General features: G+C 37.0%; 1 protein-coding gene across 14 annotated transcripts in view; it reads right to left on the bottom strand.

The window, feature by feature from the left end:
* The window catches only part of PTPRD (protein tyrosine phosphatase receptor type D), a 2,167,047-nt gene that overhangs the window by 1,393,545 nt on the left and 748,349 nt on the right, over positions 1–25,153 (bottom strand). For all 14 annotated transcript variants that reach the window (XM_084785035.1, XM_084785038.1, XM_084785037.1 and 11 more), the window contains exon 4: positions 5,870–5,911. The gene's annotated coding sequence lies outside the window, so the exon portion shown is untranslated. The remainder of the gene's footprint in view (positions 1–5,869; positions 5,912–25,153) is intronic.

Here is a 25,153-nt window from a genome sequence, read left to right on the forward strand (position 1 = left end):
AATAAGGTATAGAACAAAGTCTCCAGGAGTGGAAACTAGGTCACCTGCCTGTGTCAGGAGGAAAACTACCTGATCCCTACAAGCAAGAGCACGCAACCAATAATCATTCACCAACTATCCACTCTCAACCAGTGAAAGTCACCAGAAGCTACCTTCCAACATCAGAGACACCAAAATGACAAGAGGACAACGAAAGAATGCAAACAAAACCCAAAACAGTTTGGAATCTCCAGATCCCAACAATCCCAATGAAAGCAACCCAGAGAACCCAAAAATAATAGAAATACAAGAAAATGACCTCAAGTCCTTAGTAAGGAAGATAATTTTGGAAGAAAGGAAGGAAATCTGTAAACAACTGCAGGAGGAGGCATCCAAGCAGGTGGAGGACATAAAAGAGTCATACAGAAAGGCACTGGAAGAATTTCAGGAAAATACAAACAGACAGATGAAGGAAATAAAGATAACACTTCAAGATCTGAGGACAAAAACGGAATCTATGATAAAGGAACACACAGAAGAAAAATGTGAACGAGAGACCATAGAGAAGAAAGCAGCCAACAAAGAGATGGCCTTCTCAAACAGAATCCAGGAAACAGAGGAACGAATCTCGGGACTTGAAGATACAATTGTAGAACTCGAATCAGCCATCAAAGAAAATGCTAAATCAGAAAAGTTCCTAACACAGAACATCCAAGAAATCAAGGACGCCATGAAAAGAAGAAACCTGAGAATAATAGGCATTGAGGACAGAGAAGATGCCCGACTCCATGGCCCAGAAAATATCTTCAACCAAATTATAGAAGAAAATTTTCCCAATCTGAAGAAGGAGATGCATATGAACATACAAGAGGCCTATAGAACACCAAATAGAATAGATCAGAACAGAAAATCTTCCCGCCACATAATAATCAAAACACAAAACATACAGACTAAAGAAAAAATTTTAAAAGCTGCAAGGGAAAAAGACAGAGTAACATACAATGGCAAACCTATCAGAATTACACCCGACTTCTCAGCTGAGACCATGAAAGCCAGAAGGGCGTGGACAGAGGTCCTGCAAACCCTAAGAGACCACAGATGCCGGGCTAGACTACTGTACCCAGCAAAACTTTCAATAACGGTTGATGGAGAAAACAAAATATTCCATGACAGGAACAAATTCAACCAATACCTATCCACAAATCCAGCATTACAGAAGCTACTAGAAGGAAAACTCCACCACATAGGAATGAGTTACAACCAAAACTACACAGGAAAGAGATAACTACACCATCGCAAAATCACAACCTCACAAACTTTCAACTTGAACAAACATCAAAATGAAAGGACTTAGCAATCTCTGGTCATTAATATCGCTGAACATCAATGGTCTCAATTCTCCAATAAAGAGACATAGACTAACAGAATGGGTGCATAAACAAAACCCAACATTCTTCTGCATCCAAGAAACACATCTCACCCACAAGGACAGACATTACCTCAGGGTAAAAGGGTGGGAAAAAATATTTCAAGCTAATGGTCACAGGAAGCAAGCAGGTGTAGCCATCCTAATATCCAACAAAATAGACTTTCAACCAAAATTAATCAAAAGAGACGAGGAATGACACTTCATACTCATCAAGGGTAAAATCAACCAAGATGACATCACAATTCTGAACATCTATGCTCCAAATACAAGGGCACCCACATTTGTAAAAAAACTATTAACAAAGCTTAAACCACTCATTGATTCCAACACATTGATAGTGGGAGACTTCAACACTCCACTCTCACTGAAGGATAAGTCTTGGAAACAGAAACTAAGCCGAGAAATAACATCACTAACCAACACCATGAATCAAATGGATCTAACAGATGTGTACAGAACTTTTCACCCAAACACAAAAGACTATACTTTCTTCTCAGCACCACATGGAACCTTCTCCAAAATCGATCACATTGTAGGCCACAAAGAAAGCCTCAACAGATACAAGAATATTGAAATAATACCTTGTATCTTATCAGATCACCATGGTCTAAGGCTGGATTTCAACAACAACAGAAATAACAAAAAGCCTACTCACACATGGAAACTAAACAACTTTCTACTTAATGACACGTGGGTCATACAAGAAATAAAGGAAGAAATAAAAGACTTCCTGAAATTCAATGAAAAGGATGGAACAACATACCCAAATTTATGGGACACATTGAAAGCAGTGCTAAGAGGAAAATTCATAGCGCTAAGTGCCTTTAAAAAGAAATTGGAAACATCCCACATAAGTAACTTAACATCACATCTGGAAGCACTAGAAAAGAAAGAAGCAGAATCATCCAAGAGGAGTAGACGTCTGGAAATAATCAAACTCAGGGCTGAAATCAATAAATTAGAAACAAAAAGAACAATTCAAAGAATCAACAAAACCAGGAGCTGGTTTTTTGAGAAAATCAACAAAATAGACAAACCGTTAGCCAAACTAATTAAAAGGCAGAGGGACAGTATCCAAATCAACAAAATCAGAAATGAAAAGGGAGACATAACAACAGACACTGAAGAAATACAAAGAATCATAAGATCCTACTTTAAAGGCATATATGCCACAAAATTTGAAAATCTAAGGGAAATGGACATTTTTCTTGACAGATTCCACTTGCCAAAATTGAATCAAGAGCAGATAAACAACTTAAATAGGCCTATTTCTCCTATAGAAATAGAAGCAATCATTGATAGTCTCCCAACCAAAAAAAGCCCAGGGCCAGATGGATTCAGTGCAGAATTCTATCAGACCTTCAAAGAGGAGCTAATACCAATACTCTTCAAGCTACTCCAAAAGATAGAATTGGATGGAACATTACCAAATTCTTTCTATGAGGCCACAGTCACATTGATACCTAAACCTCACAAAGACCCAACAAAAAAGGAGAACTTCAGACCAATTTCTCTAATGAACATAGACGCAAAGATACTCAATAAAATACTCGCAAAACGAATATAAGACCATATCAAAGATATCATTCATCATGACCAGGTAGGCTTCATTCCAGGAATGCAGGGATGGTTTAATATACGGAAATCCATCAATGTAATCCACCATATAAACAAACTAAAGAAAAAAAACCACATGATCATCTCCTTAGATGCAGAAAAAGCATTTGACAAAATCCAACACCCATTCATGATTAAAGTATTGGAGAGATCGGGGATACAAGGTACATTCCTAAACATAATAAAGGCGATATACAGCAAGCCAATAGCCAGAATCAAATTAAATGGAGAGATACTCAAGGAAATTCCTCTAAAATCAGGGACCAGACAAGGCTGCCCACTTTCTCCATATCTCTTCAATATAGTCCTTGAAGTCCTAGCCAGAGCAATAAGACAACACAAGGAGATCAAGGGCATCCAAATGGGAAAGGAAGAAGTCAAACTATCCCTATTTGCAGATGATATGATCGTGTACATAAGTGACCCCCAAAATTCCACCAGAGAACTCCTTCAGTTGATAAGCACGTTCAGCAAACTGGCTGGGTACAAAATTAACTCAAAAAAATCAGTAGCCTTCCTATATACAAATGACAATCATACAGAGGAAGAAATTAGGAAATCTACACCCTTCACATTAGCCACAAGCAAGTTAAAATATCTAGGAGTAACTCTAACCAAACAAGTGAAAGACTTGTTTGAAAAAAACTTTAAGTCCCTAAAGAAAGAGATTGAAGGTGACTTGAGAAGATGGAGGGATCTCCCCTGTTCGTGGATCGGGAGAATCAACATAGTAAAAATGGCCATTTTACCAAAAGCAATTTACAGATTCAATGCAATCCCTATCAAAATACCTACACAATTTTTTAAAGACATTGAAAGGTCAATTCTCAACTTTATATGGAAAAACAAAAAAACCCAGAATAGCTAAAACAATCTTATACAATAAAAGATCCTCAGGAGGAATCTCCATACCTGATCTCAAGCTGTACTATAGAGCAATAGTACTTAAAACAGCATGGTACTGGCACAGCAATAGGCTGGTTGATCAATGGAATCGAATTGAAGACCCTGATATGAATCCACACACATATAGTCACCTGATTTTCGACAAAGAAGCCACATCTATTCAATGGAAAAAGGATAGCATCTTCAACAAATGGTGCTGGTCTAACTGGATTTCTACATGTAGAAAAATGCAATTGGACCCATACTTGTCACCATGCACAAAACTCAAGTCCAAATGGATTAAAGACCTCAATATAAAACCAGAGACACTAAATCAGTTAGAAGAAAAGGTGGGGAAGAGCCTGGAACACATTGGCACAGGAGACAACTTCCTGAACAGAACACCAACAGCCCAGGCCTTAAGGTCAACAATTAATAAATGGGACCTCATGAGGCTGAGAAGCTTCTGTAAGGCTGGAGACACTGTCAAAAGAACAAAGCGACAGCCTACAAACTGGGAAAAGATCTTCACCAACCCTGCATCTGACAAAGGTCTAATATCCAAACTTTATAAAGAACTCAAGAAATTAAATGCCACCAAACCAAATAACCCAATTGAGAAATGGGGCTCAGAATTAAACAGAGAATTCTCAACAGAGGAATATCAAATGGCTGAGACACACTTAAAGAAATGTTCAACATCTCTAGTCATCAGAGAAATGCAAATCAAAACAACTCTGAGATTCCATCTTACACCCATCAGAATGGCTAAAATAAAACATTCAAGTGACAACACATGCTGGCAAGGATGTGGAGAGAGAGGAACACTCCTTCATTGCTGGTGGGAATGCAAACTAGTACAGCCACTTTGGAAATCTATCTGGTGCTATCTCAGAAAAATGGGAATAGGGCTTCCTCAAGACCCAGCTATTCCACTCCTAGGAGTATACCCAGAAGATGCTCCAGCACACAACAAGAAAATTTGCTCAACCATGTTCATAGCAGCCTTATTCATAATCGCCAGAACATGGAAACAGCCTAAGTGCCCCTCAGTAGAAGAATGGATAAAGAAACTGTGGTACATATACACGATGGAATATTACTCAGCTATTAAAAACAAGGATTTTCCAAAATTTGTGGACAAATGGATTGAACTAGAAATGATCATAATGAGTGAGCTAACCCAGAAGCAGAAAGAGTCAAATGGTATATACTCACTTATTACCGGACACTAGCCCAAGGGACAGGTCCCATGAAAGTCTGCACCTACCAGGAAATGGGGATGGAGGTGAGGACATCCTATTGAGACTCTAGATGAGGAAAATATAGAGGATAGGCAAGTAGGGGGACCCAGAGGGTCCTAGAAACCTACAAGAAGAACATTATGATGGCTAGATCTGAGCCCAGGGATTCTGCTTGATCTAAGGCACCAACCATGGACAAAACGGGCAGTCATCATCAAACCCCTACCCAGATCTAGCCAAGGGACAGAACATTCTCCACAGCTAAGTGGAGACTGGGGACTGACTTTCACAGGATCTCTGGTGCCCCATATTTGGCCATGTCCCTTTGTGGGGGAGGCCCAATGGCACTCGGAAGAAGGATAGAGGACTACCAAGAAAAGACTTGGTACCCTAGCACCATATTCAGGGGGAGGAGGTCCCCCACAGCCACAGTCATAGGGAAGGGGGATTGGGGTGAAAGTGGGAGGGAGGGAGGAATGGGAGGATGCATGGGATGGGATAGAAAATGAGATGTAATAGGAATTATTTTTAATTTTCAATAAAAATGTGTTAAAAAAAAAAACAAAAAAAAAAACAAAAAAAACAAAAAAAAAAAAAAAAAAAAGAAAGGACATCATATACTATTCATGATCCTAATGCTATATTTATAATCATGCATCATTAATATAATTGTCAAAAATATTCAGTACATATAGAGAACGTGAATTATACACACCTTCATCCAAGGCACTTTCTGCTATGGTCTCAGGACAGGAACCTAGTAAAAAAGAAAAGTATATAATAAAGAGATTGTTCAATACCAAGGCATAAAACTAAAACATGATTTAAGCCTCTATCTGTGATCACAGTGTATATCTACCTTCCTATTAACTTAAAAAGATATATCATCTCTTGCCTTTTTAATTAAAGTTCAATAACACAAAAAAAAATGGTGAACCATGAGTATGCTAAAGAAGCTGTCATTCTGAACCTCTAAGAAATCCTCTTCATTTATATCTTAAGCCTTTTTTTTGTCTCAGGAATGAGTGAGCAGATACTGATTCACAACTCTGTCAATTTTATGTCAATAATCATAGTTCATACTTTTCAAAAATGCTACGTAAGTTATCTTCAGCATAGCAGGAAGAAGAAACAGGTCAAACAGATTGAATCATAATAAAAGCCTTACAACATTTCCTCTCGGAAAAGTGGCAGTGGAGACCAATTAAAGCTAACAGTGAGTCATTATCATGGTAATAATGCATTAAAGTTTCTCAATGAATTTGGAATGAGTGCACAGATAATAGACTTGAGTTTGTTTAAATGAACTTGGGCACTTTAGGAATCAAAAGATGAAATAGAACCAAATATCCTCTTTCAATTTTATTATTCTATTAGATTTCTAATTTCCAAATATTTTCAAAGACATACTCCATAAAGGCACACATCTAAATCTGAGGACTTGCTTGGTAAATTTTGATAACAATTAAAAGAACTTCAGTGAAAAGTATAAAGATGAAAGGAAACTCTATTATTTTATACATATTTTGGCAATTCATCAACCTATCGACTCAACTCAGATATAAAACAACAACAACAAACCCCCCAAAACTTCAGAATACATTATTCTTTGCTAAGTATACTAGTATGCTCAAGTGAAAAATTTACCTTGAATGATAAATAACAAGCATACAAATAAATAAAAAACTTTTTTTTATATTTCATGCTATAAAAACCCTCACAATATTGTGTTCTTAAAGGCACTTACATGGGTAACAAAATCAACGGAACATAAATTCTAACTTAGGGGATTTTAATTGCTGTGCAGAAATGATGCATGGATTTCTGACAGGGGGATGAATACAAGATAATGAGCATTCTGGAGCAAGATCATTGCTGTCAATATAAAGATGTACAGAAGAATGCACACGTGTGTGCATAGACATGAACACATACATGTGCATGCATACTTGCACACATACATATGTGCACATACTCACATGCAAAAACCTTCAGGAGATCATCACAATAAGGATAAGGGGCTTAAGAGTAACTCTATACACACTGGAATAAACATAAAGTTATTCTAGATCAAATTCTTTGCTTCATAAGCAAATCTAGAGTTGGATGATGATTCCTGAAGTTGGGTATTTTGTTCTTTGTATTATCAGGAACTTTTAGTTCTATACAACATCATTCTCTGAGATCAGCTCCCACAGTGAAGTATTTATAAATTAATTATCCAAAATAAATTGCTTTAAATAATTTGTGGGACACAAGAAGTGGCAAAAGAAGTGTCATCTCTGAAAATTTTCAGAATATTTATAAACCAAAATAATACCTCCCAAATGTTTTTATGTAGATCTTTTGAGGTACCTTACTCCTTACATTTCTACTCTAGTCTTAATTTTCAATGTAAAATTGTTGTATGTTACTTTCCTTTTTATTTATTTACTTATTTATTTATTCACTCGATATCATGATCATAGCACCCTTCCTCCCTCTTCCCTCTGCCCTCCCTCCCTTACTTCTTTGGTAAGGGAGCCCCCCAACCCACACAGCATATCAAGGCAAGTCACATCAAGACTGAATACATTTTTTCTACCTGTGCCCTGGTAGGGCAGTCCTGCCAGGGGGAAGTGATCAAAAAGTCAGCAACAGAGTCCATGTCAGACAGTCCTCTCTCCCCTTTCTAGGGGACCTTCATGAAGACCAAGCTCCCCATGGGCTATATATGTGCAACAGGCCTGTGTCCAATCCATGCATGTTCCTTCATGGTGCATCAGTCTCCACAACTCCCCTGGTCTCTGGTTAGTTAGCTTTGTTGGTCTTTTTGTGAAGCTCCTGTCACCTGCTGTTATGTATGAAATGCTTGAGGAACATGGGCACAGAAAAAAAACTTCTAATTTAAAGAAGCTGAATTTAAAATGGCACTGCTTTTCACTTATGTTATTTTGTTGGAAGAAGGCTTTAAAATAGAACCCAATATATGTCAACGTCATTCTAGGTTCAGTTTACAGGTGGTCTGGCATAAGTAGAGGAGCAGAAAAATTTCTCTAAATAAATGACAGAGAAACAGTCAATATTCTCCAATGTCAAGAAAGGCAAGAATCCAAAAACTCTAATACTCATGGCTGTGGGAGTGAGGTAGCAGGATTGTATAAAACTGTAGAGTCAGCATCACAACCAGGATAAAATGAATTATCGTGGAAATACACGGCACTTCAAAGTCAGAGCTGAGCTTAGGAAGGAAGTATTTAACCAGCCTTTAAACACACATCTATTTGGTTCCAGGAATACTCTCCACATTAGAAGTTGTGCTAAAGTTGGTTGGTCTGGTGTTTGTGATAGGTAGATAATCCTATAATAGGAATATTTTTATACACATAAATATTTTTATTTTAATGATAAGGATTTTAAAAAAGAATTTCTTGTTCTTTATTCAAATGTTTATGTTATTATTTTTGAGTTCCACACACAAGTGCTATATTTCTTTTGGTTTATACAAAGATACAGTGGAATTTGGATACTTTAACACTAGAACATAATCTTCCTTAATTTTATCTTTCTGCAACTTTTGTGGAGGAAAAGCATTTCTTTATTTTCTTTTTTATATTTCTTTAGTTATTTATTTTTTCAATTTTTATTAAATATTTTTACGTATACATTTATATTATTGCACATATATACCACAAACTACCTACTGCAAGAAGGACCACAAAACAATCAGGAATATTTTATATTTCGAAGGGGAAAACCTTTTCTGTTCTTATTGTGTTTGAAGATCAGTTTAGTTGAACTGAAAATAAGCTAAAATTAGCTGAATAGAAGTCATCAAAAATAAGGACAAGAGCAGAATAACAATGAATAAAAGAGGGAAAACACTGAATAGAAGGACCACAAACTCAGTAAGAATACTTCTAAATGTCAACCCTGAAACGCAGACATTGGGAAACCAGCTATTGGCATTCTGGGGTGGAGGGAAGTTCTCACACCCATTGAGTTTCTCTCAAGACTGATTCCCTTCTCCTCCAATCCTGAATGTTTAACAGCCTCTGGAGACAAATTTACTTCTCTCATAATTCGGGATCAGTTGTCATTGATATGTTCTGTAATGGCAGTGAACCTATAAATGTCTCTACAATAAATTGTGAAAAAAGGAAAGAAGTGTCCCCAAGTATAATGTGTGGTAGCTGGCCCCTGTAAGTATGTGCTGGCAGTTTCCTTCTCAGCCAGGTTTTCATATACTCTCCAAAACTGTGAGTCCCACTGTTAAACTGTGTCTTCTCTAAGCAAACATCTGGACAGAGTATGTTTCAGCTGTTAATCTACTTGAGTTTGAAGTATATGATTCTTCTTTGCCAGTCACCTCTACAGTCTCCTTCTGCCTGCCCAAAGTCCTGTGCTCTTGCATTTTTTCTCCAGATGCTACACAATATCAGGAAACATTCATTGAGTTATATGGTTTTACATTTATTCTTTAAATATATGTATACCTACCTCTCTCTCTCTCTCTCTCTCTCTTTCTCTCTCTCTCTCTCTCTCCCTCTCTCTCTCTCACACACACACACACACACACACACACACATACACACACATACATATACTGACTGCCATTGCACTTGAAATCATTTAAGAAACATGCCATTTTCTATGTGATAATTAGAATTATTTTTTATCTGTGTTTATGTTCAGTGTATATATGTCACAAGGGGCCTGTCGAGATCAGAGGTCAACCTGGGGTGTAGGTCCACAACTTCTACCTTGTTTGAGACAAGCTCTTTTTGCCACTGGGTACACTAGATTATCTCGCTTGTGAAAATCTAGGGACTCCCTTGTACTAGCCCCATCTCATCACTGTAGCAGTGGGGTGACAGGCTCACCCTACTGTATATAGCTTTACATGGGTTCTGTGAATCTGAATTCTTGTCCTCAAGCTTGCCTGAGAGACACTTTACCCACTGAGCCATTCTCCAGCACATAATTACATAATTAGAAACTTTACGACATAAAACAATGGATAAGAATAATAATCATTTTTAAGTAAGGTAAGATGAGGTACAAACTATGTTGAAATTGAGGATTATGGCATAACCTCAATTTGAAAGGTGAAAGAAGGAAGACAGCAAGTCCAAGATTAACATAGGCTTCAAAGAAAGACCCACTTTCAAAAAATAGCTTTCTCATTATAGTGTGCTCTGACATAAGAAACTAATTACTTGCAATAAAACTAATAAACAGTTCCACTGGTATTCATATAAAGACATGACACATAGAAGATTTGAGCCACACTAACTCTTAAACACTAGAACTGTTACTATTTCATGAAAACATAAGTAAAAATGTTTCTTTTCCTGTTCTCATTTAAGAAAGTCTTAATATTATCATTGAGCTCAGAAGATTTAACATGTAAAATATTAGTGCTTTAATATTGATTTATAAATATTTCAACTTTTAGAAAAAGCTCAAACCAAAAACAGAAACAAAACAAACCCACCTCGCCACACTGGGGATTGTTGCTTATTTTAACGGATCTTCCCTATAGAGGCCAAATGTCTGCAGTGGCAGGGATGAATTTCTAAAACCAATGAATTACAAATAAATCGCTACAGCTAAAACAGTACATAGGAGGAAGGTTGAGGGAAAGACCACTTTAAGACAGTCCTTTAAAAAGACCATTAGGACAAACATGGCACTACTAGGTTGAACCTACTTAGATGTGATCAGTATCCTCCTTAAAGAGGTTAGACCACAGAAACATGGGGATGGCAGGAAGGGTCCTTGTTGCTGTTGTTACTGTGGTTGGCATGGAAGATGGCTGTAAAGTTAGAAACAGTCAAGGATGGAGAGCAGTTCCATAGGTCCCACAAACTGCTCCGATGTCTTGATCACAATGAGGAGTTCTAATAAAAACTGGTTGAGTTACCTTTTTCTTTTCTTTTTTCTTTTTCCTTTTTTCTTTTCTTTTCTTTTCTTTTCTTTTTTTTTTTTTAACCACAGTAGAATTGATCACTGCCAAATAGAGTTTTATCACACAGATCAATGGCCCAGATTCCTAGCAACCATGTTCTGGATTTAGTCACTACTTAGATATTCCTCTAGCTTTATTTTACTGACTATTTTAACGCTGTTTTTGAAGTGTCAGGATTTTGAATCACCTGACAAGCATCCAGAGAACCTATGAGGGATTATGTAGCCTCTGGACATGCTGTAAGGCATTATTTTTATTGAGTAGGTGAAACCTAACCTTGGTGTTAGAAGAAGGACAGGAACTAAAATCTAGAGTTCATGACTTTCTGCTCCTAAATATTTGATGCAATGTGAACAGCAGCCCAAATCCTGCAGCTGTGACTTCCTGTCTAGGACAGACTATAGCCTTGAATTGTGAGCCAAATGGAACTCTTTCACCCTTAAGTTGCTCTTGTCATATTTTAATCACAATACTTTGAAAATAAATGAAGAAAACATTATATATTATATCATATATATGATATCACACACATATTTTCCAGAGTTGTGCCCAAATCAACATGAAATTTTTATTATCTGTCTTTTAAAATGTACTGGTTAAATCACTTTAACAGTATGAGTAGCGACTTTCTTTTAAAATAATATGTCAATTATCATATTCATTTAACAATTTGTAGAACAATTTTATACCATTTGGGGACTAGAGTGAATACCTGTATTCCCTAGCTGTAAGGAAGCTATGTCATACAGCACGTTTATTCACATAAACTACTGGGCGGGCTTCTGGGAGCTTTTTCCATGTCCATAATGTTTGCCTGTTTAAGCTGTTCATAAGGGAAGGTAGCAGTACTCTCTACCACACTATTTAAAAACCTAGTCTTTAAAACAATTGAATTTCGTACTGTATCTTAAAGAAATTTGTACTTCTAATTTCCTTGTTGACTTATGGCCCATTTTAAAAACTGAGCAAACATCTTTACTCGCAGACCATTAATTTGAGGAGGTATGCTGCCCTCCAAAGAAGATGCGATACACAATGAATGATGTGGATTTCAGAGAGGAAGTGGATGTATTATGCAAAGCTTCTTTGCATGTGCTTGTGATAAAACCAGATGTGCATGTGAGCATAAATACTTCATAACAGTCCCCACATGATCATGAACTGCAATATATTTTTGGTTGGTGATGCCATATAATAACCAGTTAATAACTAAAGTATGAAATACTTTATCTAGTCATTGTATTTTAAATAGTAACCAAATATTTTAATAGATTAGCATTATGAGGCAGGACATGTTTCTCAAAATCATTTGTTCTTTGTATCTCTGACTATAAGTACAGTTAGAGAAGAGGCCTATAGAAAGATAATTAAGTTTAAATGATATCATAGACCTAGGACCAAATCTAATGTGGCTGTGTCCTCAGGAAAAAAAAAAACATTAAGAAACAGTCACAGAGATAGTGAAGATGCACACAAAATGGCTACCAACAAAGACCACTAGCCCTCATAGGCATGGGTTCATTTGGTTGTGATGAAGATTGTACCAGGACATCAAATATCCTGTTATGTTTTCAGTCTTCCTGCTGACAACACTAATTGGAATAAAATAAGAATGACTATCTGTTGATCGAGCCACCCTGAGTATGAGTATGGAACTTTGTAGATCTGTCATTGTGTACAACAGTAAATATCTTTTTAAAGTTACTTTTTTTATTATTTTTCAAGATTATAATTGCATTATCTTCATCTTCACTTTCCTCCCTCTATATTTCCCCATGTATACTTCCTTCCTCTCTTTTAATCTCATGCCTTTTTGTCTTTAACTGTTTGTGTGTGTGTGTGTGTGTGTGTGTGTGTGTGTGTGTGTGTGTGTGTATTCTTAAATTATAAATATAACCTGCTCAATCCTAAATGTATAACTACAACCCACTCAGTCTTATAGTGTTGTGTTTATTTATGTGTTTCAGTTGTAAACATTTGTATTGGTTAACTAATTGGGTTGCTCTTCCTGAGGACCAATATTTCTCCACCTCTCAGTGTTCCTCAGTGTCCTATTGTTCTTTGTCTATGGTTTAAACTTTGTCCCACTCACATTAGCATTGTTTATTAGGATTGTTCTTGTTCACATCATTCTTAGATAGCTACATTGGTGAGACTTCTAGGATTCATAATCTTACAGCTAATTTCCTGTTTCTCTGGCTCTCAAACTCTTTCTGCCCTCTATTCAGCAATGATATTTGATCCTTAAGTGTATGACATAACTGTAAATATCTTTTTAATACACTGAGTCTAGTCATTAGGAAGCAAGCTAGAGTAAATTGCCATTTGACTAACAGTATAGATTGGAACACATTTGCTAGCATGTCTCAATACCTGAAAAAATACTTTCTTCCTTTTATCCAGTTGTTTACCTTCAACATGTTTCTCAAAAAGAATGGTCACAGATGCTCACAAATATTTACATATCTACCTTATCTTTTTACTACTTGTGCTAGATAGCTCCTTCATACAAAGAGAAAAAGTTTTGTCCCTCCAAACAGTTTAATCACTAAATATGTACATATTATCAGTGAAGAGATAAAAGGATTCTAATATGCAAAACTAAATCCAAAAAGCTAGGAATTCCTCTGACTCTGCCAACATATTTTCTGATACTTGCCTATACTTGCCTCATTTTTGGCATGTGTAATTGTGGTGTGGCATGTGTGAAAAGTCCAGAAATCGATGTTGCTGTCCTCTTCAATATCTGTCCACTTTATTTACGTAAGCAGAATCTCTTTCTGAACCCAGAGCTCCTTGAGTCCATGCACCTAGCTTGACAGCTTTCCTTGGGGATCCCAGCAGCTGGCTTTCATGTGGGTACTGGGCATCTAAACTCCAGCCCTCACATTCGCATGACAAGCACTTTGTGTACTGAATAATGTCTGAAACCCCAAAGTTCTCTTACACAAGTAGTAAAAACACCCTATTTTTCCAAGTATACTTGAGTTACAATTGTTGTTGTTGTGGTTGTTTTGGTTTGGTTTGTTATTTTTAGAACAGTCCAAGAGAGAAGAGACAATTTGCTGTGGGTAGTCTTAAATACAACGTGGGAAGTCCTAAATTCCTGAAATGTATTATGACCACAGTGATGAGCATTGATAGTGCCCAAAGGAAACCTTTAATACCCTCACAGAAATATAGAATGTCTCATAATGCACGATATAAAGGCATGGTCTATGCTCTGCTTGATTGCCTGTTATATGGTTTATATACTGTTTTATTAAAATGGAACAAAGTAAACCTTAAATACCATGACCTCCAAGTAAGACTTCAGCAAATTTATAGTTTTAGAAGTAAAGTAGTCTACACTGCACATACTCACAAGTTCCAACTTATGTTGCTCAGGTCAGACTGACACCAGGATGCTTAGGACATTTTGCCACCAAGTTCTTTTCACAAATTGGCAATGACAAGGAAAGATCCTAATGATAGATCCTGCAGAATGTGTCTTGTAAAAAACAGAATAAAGGACTTTTTGTTGTTATCCCTCACTAATGTTATTATTTAATATGTGTTATCTAATTATTTATGTTCTTGGACATATATTATTCAAGAAGATAGGAGTTATTTTACAATAAATCATGGTGGAGCAAGCAAGGCTAGTGGATGTCTTCTATCTGATGATATAAGGGCATCCTTGTCCAGATCTTAATGCTTAAAATGACTGATGATGCCAATGTCATGGACATAAGCATTGAGAGTGCCAAACCACAGGGTACCCTAAAACAAGAAATATTATACTCAAGTGTTACTATGTTAAATAAAACACTTGGAGCTTATTTTGCCTCCATAAAAGGATCTTAAAATTATACTTTAAAATTAATTTTCCTGAATTAAGATTCTGTAAGGATGGTAAAGTCCTGAATACAATATGCATCTCAAGAGAGAAGCTACCTTAGGGATCATTTGCTTCCCCTAAGAGTGGAAGAGTGACATACAAAAGTGGTTGGAATGCCATTATGGCAGTGATTAGGCAGTTGGTGTCCCAGGGATCACAGACAAGTATCTCTGTTCCTTGGTAAATTGTGTGTCCTCACAGGGAAAAAAATCCAAACATTCCCATAGTGAACATTGTCAAGTTCCAAAGCTAACAAAAGTCATATATCTGAACAAATACTATACTTATAACATTTTCTTTTCAAGCTCATTGTCCATTGAAATAGGATACTGTGAAGCTGAAGAGATGGTTCAAAAGTTAAGAGAACAGACTGCTTTTCCAGAGGACCAGAGTTATTTTCCCAGGATCTACTTACTGGTTAACAATCATTTGTAATTCTAGTCTCAGATGCCTACACAAGCCAGAAGAAGTTACCATGACAAGTTACACACACATGTATGGACAACACCCATATGTACTGCATTCTTTAGATTAAAGGAGATATTACATTTTTATACATATTGCAAGAATTCATCCAAAGTTGAGGAAGTTCCAACTATATACAAAAAACCGGAGCCTCTATGCATTTCTTCTCTTCTAGGTTTGTGGAAACACTGAGGGACCTACAGTTGTATAAAAATATGCTCCACTATACCATAAGGACTTTTGTTCAACTAGATTCATAGCAGCTTTATTTCTAATAGTCAAAAGTTGGAAACAACCTAGATGTACCTCAGCCAAAGAATGGATAAATGAAATGTGGTAATTTACATAATGAAATACTACTCAGGTACTTAAAAAAAAAAAGACATAGTGAAATTTGCAGGCAACTGGATGGAACAAGAAAGAATTATCCTGAAGTAACTCAAACCCAAAAAAAGACACACATGGTATGTACTCATTTATAAATGGATATTAGTCATAAGTTACTGCATAACCATGGTATAATCCATAGACCCAAAGGATCTAAGCTATAAAGAGGACCCAAGGGAGGATGCCTGAATCTCACCCAGAGAGGGAAATAAAATAGACTTTGTAGGTGGATGGAGGGAGAGAACTCGGTAGAAAATGGGAGCAGGAGTGGGAATTAGGAGTAGGGAGAGCAAGCAAGGAAGTGAGGGTTAGGGGAAAGAATGGAAATCAGAGGCTGGGGCACCTCTGGAATTTGCCAGAGACTTGGGGGAGGGGGAGGTCCCAAGAAGTTTATGTGGGCCACCCTGGCTGAGACTCCTAGCAACGTGGGATATGGCACAAGAAGTGGTCCCTTCCTGTAGCCAAGCAGAACTCCCAGTGGATGGATAAGGACACTAAACCACCCACAAAACCTTCGACCACAAATTCGTCCTCCCTACAAGATGTGTAGGGACAAGGATAGAGCAAAAAACGAAGGAATGGCCAACCAAAGACTGGACCTACTTGAGACCCATCCTACAGGAGAGAACCAATCCCTGATACTGTTAATATTACTCTGCTATGCTTGTAGATAGGAGCCTAGCATAACTCCCCTGAAAGGCTGCATCCAGCAGGTGATAGAAACAGATGCCGAGACTCACAGTTGAACATTAAACAGAGCTTGAGGGATCTCATGGAAGAGATGGGGGAATGATTGAGGCAGCTGGAGGGTTCAAGGACTCCACAAAAAGACCTACAGAGTCAACTGGCCTGGGCCCACGGAGGCTCACAAAGACTGAACCACCAACCAAAGAGCATTCATGGATTGATCGTATGCTACCTGCTCATATGTAGCAGACACAAAGCTTTGTCTTCCTGTGGATCCCCAAACAACTGGACCTGAGGCCATTTCTGACTCTGATCTCATTCCCCTAACTAGGCTGCCTTATCTTGCCTCAGTGGGAGAGAATGTGCCTAGTTCTGCAACAACTTAATGTACCAGGATGGGCTGGTACCCAAGGGGGCCTCCTCCTTCTCTGAGGATAAGGAAAGTAGAGGATTGGGGAAGAGATGTGAGAGGGGCTGCAATCAGTATGTAATTTCAGTAAATAAATATATTTTTAAAATCTAATCGTAATATTCACTTCCTTGTCTCATAAATGCTTGATTTCAGAAAGCTCATATCTCTGACAACATAAAACAAAAGAATAGTTGAATTGGCGCAGTGCGATCATCAGCAACTGCCAATTTGATGCACCTCCTCAGAAGCAGGATGGAGGACGCAGGGTCTTTGTTATTTCTGAATGCTGGATGTGGGTTCCAGCTCAGAAATCTGAATGTTCCATAATCATCAATCAATACTAGACATTAATGAATCTGTCACCTCACAAGATTATCAACTAATTATATCAATAATCGGATCCCATATTACTTTGTCTTTTTAATTTTAACCACAGAGACTTACCCATGAAGGTCACTTGCTTTATGGTGCTGCTAACACAGGCACATCATTAATGTAGTAGTTAAAATATTTCTCTGAAGCAGAAGGGCTGTATCCTTGTGAATTTTAAGCCATTTTTAAAGGAGCGAGATAGGGCCCCAAGTTGTAGTTGTGTCAGAAATTTTATGAATTTGGGAAAGTCATCTTACTTCTCTGGTTTTCATTTTCTTCCTCACAGAATGGAATAATGAGAAGTGCAACCTGAGGTTTCACTAATTTCTGAATGCTATTCTGATTCTACACCCAAGTTTTCAGCTGGAGGGAATTGTGGTCCATAAAGTTTCACACAGAATCATGAAGCTAGATTTTTTTTTCTGATCCCAATTTTCTTCTCATGTTAGCCCATCTTCTATTCCACTACAGGGAGATTACTCTAAAGGTTACTCCACTCCGTGATGTGCTCTCCCTGAAGCCAACTGATAGCTTTCCACCTCTATGATAATGTATATATATATATATATATATATATATATATATATATATATATATATATATACCTTTTGGTCTATGTATTTCAGGACCTGGTGGCTTGTATTCCCTACAATTCTAGGGATACCAGTGAATATGCAGTAATTCACTCCTTTGTTTCTTATGTGCTTTTCCTCTCTCTACAATAAAGCCTCACTTAGTCTGAGCCTTGTTACCCTCATCTCAGACAATCCTCTCTCCATGCCCTTGACTGGTTTACAACCTCAAAGTACAGAATTCTGAAGTTTTCATCACTCCTGTGTGATAATCTTGAAGTCCAACTGCTGTTTTATTTTCTCTCTTTCAATTACTTGGAAATTGATGAGCAAAAAGCACATTTTACTTTTATGCCATAACTAGCACCTAGCACAATGCCTAGCACACAAAAGACATGCAAGACATATCATTTTACTAGAAGCAGGAAAGATTAAACAATACGCTTCATGGGAACGGTATATTATATTCTCTCTTTTCCCATGTGCTAAATCCAAAGTATAGTCTATTAGTTTCTTCTACTCCACAACAGAGAACCAATCACATGAGTTGTACAATGCCACTGGCTAAAACTTGTCAGGACCAAGACAATGTCTTCCAACAGACATATGACTTTTAAAACCTAACCTTCTCTTTGGAAATTTCAATTGAAAATAAAAAAAGGAAGATCAATATAGCCTTGTAAGGCACCATTTTTATCCCCTTTCCAACAACTGCTCACTTCCACTTCACAGCACAGCAGACAGTAGATCTCATTTGTTAACTAGGTAATAGCCAGCTAATTTTAAGCACACATTTTCTAGGTTTCAGAAGCATGCTCTCCTATCTTCTGGGTTGAAAGGCATAAAATTGGGGATTCAACTCTAAAAATACTTGTGAGGTAAAACATCTGTGTGAGGATGATCTATATACCACAGAAGAGGGCTTTATAAATATGTAGATTGCCTCATAATTGCTCATATTTTGAAATCCTTGTGTTTTCCTGACTGACCTGTGTACCAGCACAGGAAGGTCACAGGGACTGAAAACAGTTTTGTATCTGGGCCTCAGGTCTCTTTATGCAAAATGTGATGATCAAAACAGATTTTGTTTATACAAGTGTCAAGAGCTTATTTTGAAACAGGAAAAATTCCTAAGAACTGTTTGCTACAGCTTTTAGCTGATGTGCTGCCCAAACACACAAGACTATGCACATGTGTGTGAACAAACACACAAAGGCATAAAATACATGTGTCTCCTTGAGACATACACTGTTTTCTCAGGAACAGAGACTGAACCACTGTGCTCAGCAGATCTATCAGCCCACATGGCTGTGTTTTGTCAGGTCTCAAATTGGATCTCTTTCTTCAGAAGTGGCTTCAGACTCCCAGTGGCTACTTGGGGTTTTACTCTTTCAGAAATCTGAAAACACAGTAGGAATGATATGTGAAAATGTGCCCCAGTAGACATTTAGAATGTCATGTAAGTAGTGTTTAACATCAATTTTGAGATCATTGTTAAAATTATAATTGACAGGTTGCTAAGATGAAGGTTTTCTCAGGGTCTATGATGATTAATCTTGGTTGTCAGCTTGGTTGGAAATGACAACAACCAAAAAGGCAAGCCACCACATACAGCTATGGAAACTGTCTTGACCAGCCCATTTGAAGTGGGGAGATCTATCCTTAATAGAGTTCAGACTTTCCAGTGTCAAGGCAGATATAAAGAGGTTGGAGAAAGAAGCTTGTCTTTTGCCTGCTCGCCTTCACTCTTCATCAGCAAACCCCTCTGCTTTATTCCTGTTGCTGCTATGGCTAATGCTGCTGCAGTCCTTCACAGATATAACATCTGAGCTGCTTCGGGCTTCTAAATGTGGACTGAGGACCAGTGACTTCCCAATTATCTTCCAAGCTGTTACTACCAGGCTGAGTAGCTACCATCTTCTCTGCCTTTTTGAGACAGTCTTGCTGAACTACTCAGGCAGCATCATTCAGTCCATTTAAAAAATCTCCTTCAGGCACCCTCGGTCCTCCAGACCATTGGATTATAATCTGAATTGTTATGCTCACCTGCTGGCAGTACACTGAAAGAATATGAATCATAATATTCTTGACAATCTTGACATTTTCTAATTGGGGGTAAGTTACAAATGTGTTCACTAAGGAAGCCAAATTGGTACTTTGTCTAATTCTCAGTAGACACACATGGAAGCATAGATTGGGACAAGTTTAAGAAGTGTCAGAATTGTGCATACAATTAGTGCAGACCTAAAAGTAGACCACTCAGCTCTGAAATTCAAGTCCAGTAATTTCTTCCCTTGACTATGCTGCTGTCTGCTGCCAGACTTTTGTAATGACCAAAAATAGCTCTCTGGGATTATGTACAAGTACCACAAAGACAAAGAACCTTGCTTCTGGAGCTCTACTTCTTGAACTGCAATATCCTATTGACAGAGTTGCTGTCACAAACACTCATTATATAGAAAGTGATTCAGGATGTGAAATAAATTGCCAGCCCTGTTACTTAGGAAATCCTCAGCGTATAAGGCTATTTGGTTGGGCTGGTGTCCAACATTTCTGATACCTCAGAAGTTCCTTAGTTTAACACTATTTGGCCAGTAAATAATTCATAGATACCTGTTGACTGAATTACATTATGCATGAGCCTCAAATATGAAGCCAAATGGCTTAAGTACATTAAGATTAACAACCAAATCATCACAAGACTTACTATCCCATGTGTGTAGTTGTGTTTAAATGTTTTGTTTAAATTCCTCCAATGTTAACAGTGATAATGTTTATTTAAAAAAAACTAAAAGAAACAGGATGATATTAAATGTATTATCCTGACAACATCAGTTCTTACAGGTTCCTTGTGGAAGCTGAGCTCTTTCTTCATTTTAGTGTCTGCATATGCTACATTTCCAAATGATATTTTTCCCATTATGGGAGATGTGCACCCTGCATATTTCTTTTATTGACTTTCAAAGCAAGCATATTGCACAGTGCAGTGAAAAACAATTCCAACTTCTTTCTTGCATAAAATATAAGAGCTAATAATTTAACAAGAAGAAATAGAATCTTATTTTTTCTTTTCATTACACTACCCTTTTCAATAAAAGCTTTGTTAGCCCACCGAGTCATGACGAATAATCTTTTCTATGCTGGGCACACTGTTCTCCCCAAAGACCTAACAAATTAAAATGTAATGTGCAGTGATGACTCTGGGAATACTCAAGAATGGGCACCAGTGTGGGAAAGAATCTATAATTAAACTAAAATGCATATTTTAATTATAATTTCATTAAAAAGATAGCATACAATAAAATGCAGTTAGAAGAATCCAAAGAGCCCCTTGTAATGAGTGTAAGCTCAGTGTCCCACAATATGCTCATATCCCTGCTTTCTGCTTTGCACCCAAGCCCAAGAACTGTAGTTTTTGTATCTTTCCATGATTTGGAGGCAATTAAATCACTTCTTTTGCCACTTCATCCAAAACTAAGGTAATTATTTTTCCTTTGTTTTAAACTTTGTTTTCTCAAGAGCAAAACTGCCCACAGTATGTATCTGTTCACTGGATATACAAGTGGGTGCTGAAGGCAACTGACCAGTCAATTATCAGAGATTCTCAGCAAACCCATTAGTAGTTGTAAATAATGGGGAGAAAATTCATTCTATGTCTATTATAAAATTGAATCATAACCTTAGGAATTATAAAACAAATCAATGTAGTTTGCATTAATATGTCACCAAACATTCACAGCAATTTAAATTGAGTGTAAAAAGTTTACTATAATACAATCAAAGAAAAAATAACCTAAAAGTAAAATCTCATCTTCTTTGACAAAAAATCCATTCAATTTTAAGCATGTTATTCTAGATATAACTGTATAGAGCAGGAAGCCAACATATTTGGAAAGCTTCATGTCCAATTCCAAAGAACAGATAAGCCAGAAAAACACTTTAGTCACAAAATTTTGTTTTTTCTGTTTATCTGAATAGATTATTTTATAAAACATTTTATTTCAATAAGATAACAAGTGTTGTTGTATTGTTTGTGAACATTCACTTGAATAAAATAGGTGGTAGACAGGGCTCCTTAGCAAATTTAAAATGCTTATGGGATGGATCCTTATTAGATGGAAGTACACTGTGTTGATTATTTATGGAAGTGAGACTTTGATATATAATGACTGTCACTTTAGTTTGCACTCAAGTTTAACTTGCTAGTTGTGACTTTACTATATCATGGGAAAATGGCTAAGGAGAATGACAGTCACATTTGGAAATAAATGTTGAAGTCTAGAATATAAGGAGTTGGCACACTAATTTTATGTGCTAATTTTTTCACACTTTACTTCAAATTTTTTTCTTCTATATTTACTTTTCATGAAGATAAGGCTTCTAGGCAAAATTTCAGAGGAAAACAAAGATGAAAGAAGAGTGATACTTAAAGAATCAAGTGAACATGATTGGGACAAACAGTAAGGTAAGCAGAGAGAGGATAAGAGAATCCAACTACAAAAGTTAGAGACATAAAAAAGATGGAAATTGAATGAAATCGAGGAAATTTTTAATTTGAACAATGTATACCATTTGCATTAGCAGTTATCTACAACTAAAAATAAAAAGAAACTATGAAATTACAAACTTTGAAAATGTCTCATTCTTTTTTTATTTGCTATGTTCATCTCAAAGTCCAGAAGAATACAAATTAAAGCTGTTCATAGTTTCTATCATAAAGAGGTAGCACTAAAATGTTATAAAATAGCTCTCTACCTAACACTAAGAGGTTATATTTTAGTACCATAGATAAAATACATACTATTAATTATAACATTTAACGTAGTTAAAGATAGAGAATTTTAGAAAAATAGCTGAGTAGCCACAGGGTGCGGTCTACTTTATTTATAGCATTGTAGGCAGTGTGATAGTCAAATTTGTCCAAATTGACTATTTGGACAAATAATTATCCTTTTTATTTATTTAAATTTATTAAAATTTATTATATTTAAATAATTATCCTTTTTCCACCACAAACTAGTGTGCAATAATGAACAGGGTGTTTCAGCAACCATCATCTCTTCTTTCATGTTCTGCACTGGACTCAACATTAGATATGAAGTGAAAATCTTGAAAAAAAAAAGACCCTTCACTTGAATAATGGCTTTGCTCAAAACCTACAACATCTTCCTAATGGTGTTGTAGATTGATACACTTTTTTGCTAAATTTATTATAAATTCCATCATTTTGAATAGACCTGACATGGAGTAGGAGCCCAGTGAATGTTGTTTTTGTTGGCTGGACCAGACAGTTTTCTCAATTTTACATATATTTATCCTTTAATAGGACAAGTCTGTGGGCTTAGGCTTTCATGGCACCAGTTTTTCTCTTTGAAAAAGAAATGTGTGTCAATATTGCAGGGCCAGTCCATATAGCGAATGAGAGAAGAACTCACACAAAACGTAAAGCAGACTGGGCACCTGTACAATCAGAGGACCACCGTGGGTGCTCTTCTGGCCAAGCATAGACGTGTACTGGACACCACACATGCTCATAGGGTATAATGAAACCCAAACAAGAGCCAGTTTACTTCAAACCATTTCTTCCTCTTCATTTCTCTCTGTCATTAAAGCTGAGATTCTTTGTTGTGCAGAAGTAACGGTTTATTTTCTTTCAAAATGTTTTTTCCTCCTAACTTGATTCTTTCAATATTTTTTCAAATTTTTATTATTATTTATTCACATTACTTCCCAATAGTAATCCCCTCCCTGTTATCTTCCTGGACCTACCCTCCCTCCCTCTTCCACTCTATTGCCTTCCCCTAGACCTCTGACAGGTGGGGGTCGTCCTTCCCCACCATCTTGACCATCAGCTCTCATCTGGATAGCGTGCATCCCCTTCCTCTCTGTTAAAATAGGGCTTCTGTGCCAAGGGGCAGTGATGGAATCATGGGCAGTCCCCTGCTATCCCCCCTACCCCTTCCCCACGTGGAGAATGAGCTGTCCATCTGCTATATCTGAACAAGACCTCTAGGTTAATTTTTTGCAATGTCCATGATTAGTGTATCAGTTTGCGCAGGACCCCCTGGGTCCAGATCCCACAGCCTTAATAGTCTCCTTGTGGAGTTCCTGACAACTCCGCCACCTTCATTTAATCCCCCAACTCTTCCATACAACTAGGAGCACTTTGCCCAGAGTCTGGCCGCAAGCCCCAATATCTGTTCCCATCCTCCACTGGGTGGAGTCTTTCAGAAGACATCTATGTTGACCTAATATCCACTTCTTCTTTTTTTTTATTTTTTGTCAGTTATTTCTTTTTTTTTCTCCTTTATTAATTTATTCTTGTTACATCTCAATGGTTATCCCATCCCTTGTACCCTCCCATTCTTCCCTCCCTCCCATTTCCCCCCTTTTTTTTCTCCTTTATTAATTTATTCTTGTTACATCTCAATGGTTATCCCATACTCTGGTTTCTCTTCAGATCGTATAAATCTTTCGCCTTTTACTAATATCCACTTCTAAGTGAGTATATACCATATGTGCCTTTCTGCATCTGGGTTACCTCACTCAGAACGATCATTTCTAGTTCCATCCATTTGCCTGCAAATGACATTTGGTTAACTATGTTCATAGCAGCTGTATTGATAATAGCCAGAATCTGCAAACCATCTAGATGTCCCTCTCAAACCTTAAAACCAAATCCTTTGCTGCACACTACAGGGCAATTGGGGCATGAACCATCTCTCCAGGCTGCCATGCTCTGTTAACATTTATCTCTAGGATTGTGTGTGTGTTATTTTGTTGTTATCTGAAGATACTTATAGAGTTTTTCATTCTATAAAATCATACCAGTTTAATATATGTAAATTTTGATGAACTACTCCAATTACAATAGGAAATTAAAGTACTTATGTACAACATATTTATTAGACATTAAGACTTTCTAGAAATCACACAAACTATTTGTCTATCCAGTTAGGTTCTATCTCCTGTTATTATCCTATAATTCTTTAATGGATTTGGTTGGCCTAGAATGTTACCAAGTGTTAAACTATGTGATGAATAAATTTTGGAAGAACAGTAAGTAAACAAATCTCTTCACCTACGTGGACTTCCACTGCCTACAAAGCATACCCCCTACAGTTCACTGGATCATCTTAGCACCAGAAGACTGAGGGTTCACTAGCCGCCATGAATTTAGAAAGGACAAGAAAATCAGTGGCTGAATATGCTAAATGTTATCTTTTAACAGTTCATAGTAACTGTGTTACAAAATATTCTGCAGATTCCCTCCT

The sequence above is a fragment of the Acomys minous genome (assembly GCF_964271855.1).
Source record: "Acomys minous genome assembly, chromosome: 1".
NCBI classification, from domain to species: Eukaryota; Metazoa; Chordata; class Mammalia; order Rodentia; family Muridae; genus Acomys; species Acomys minous.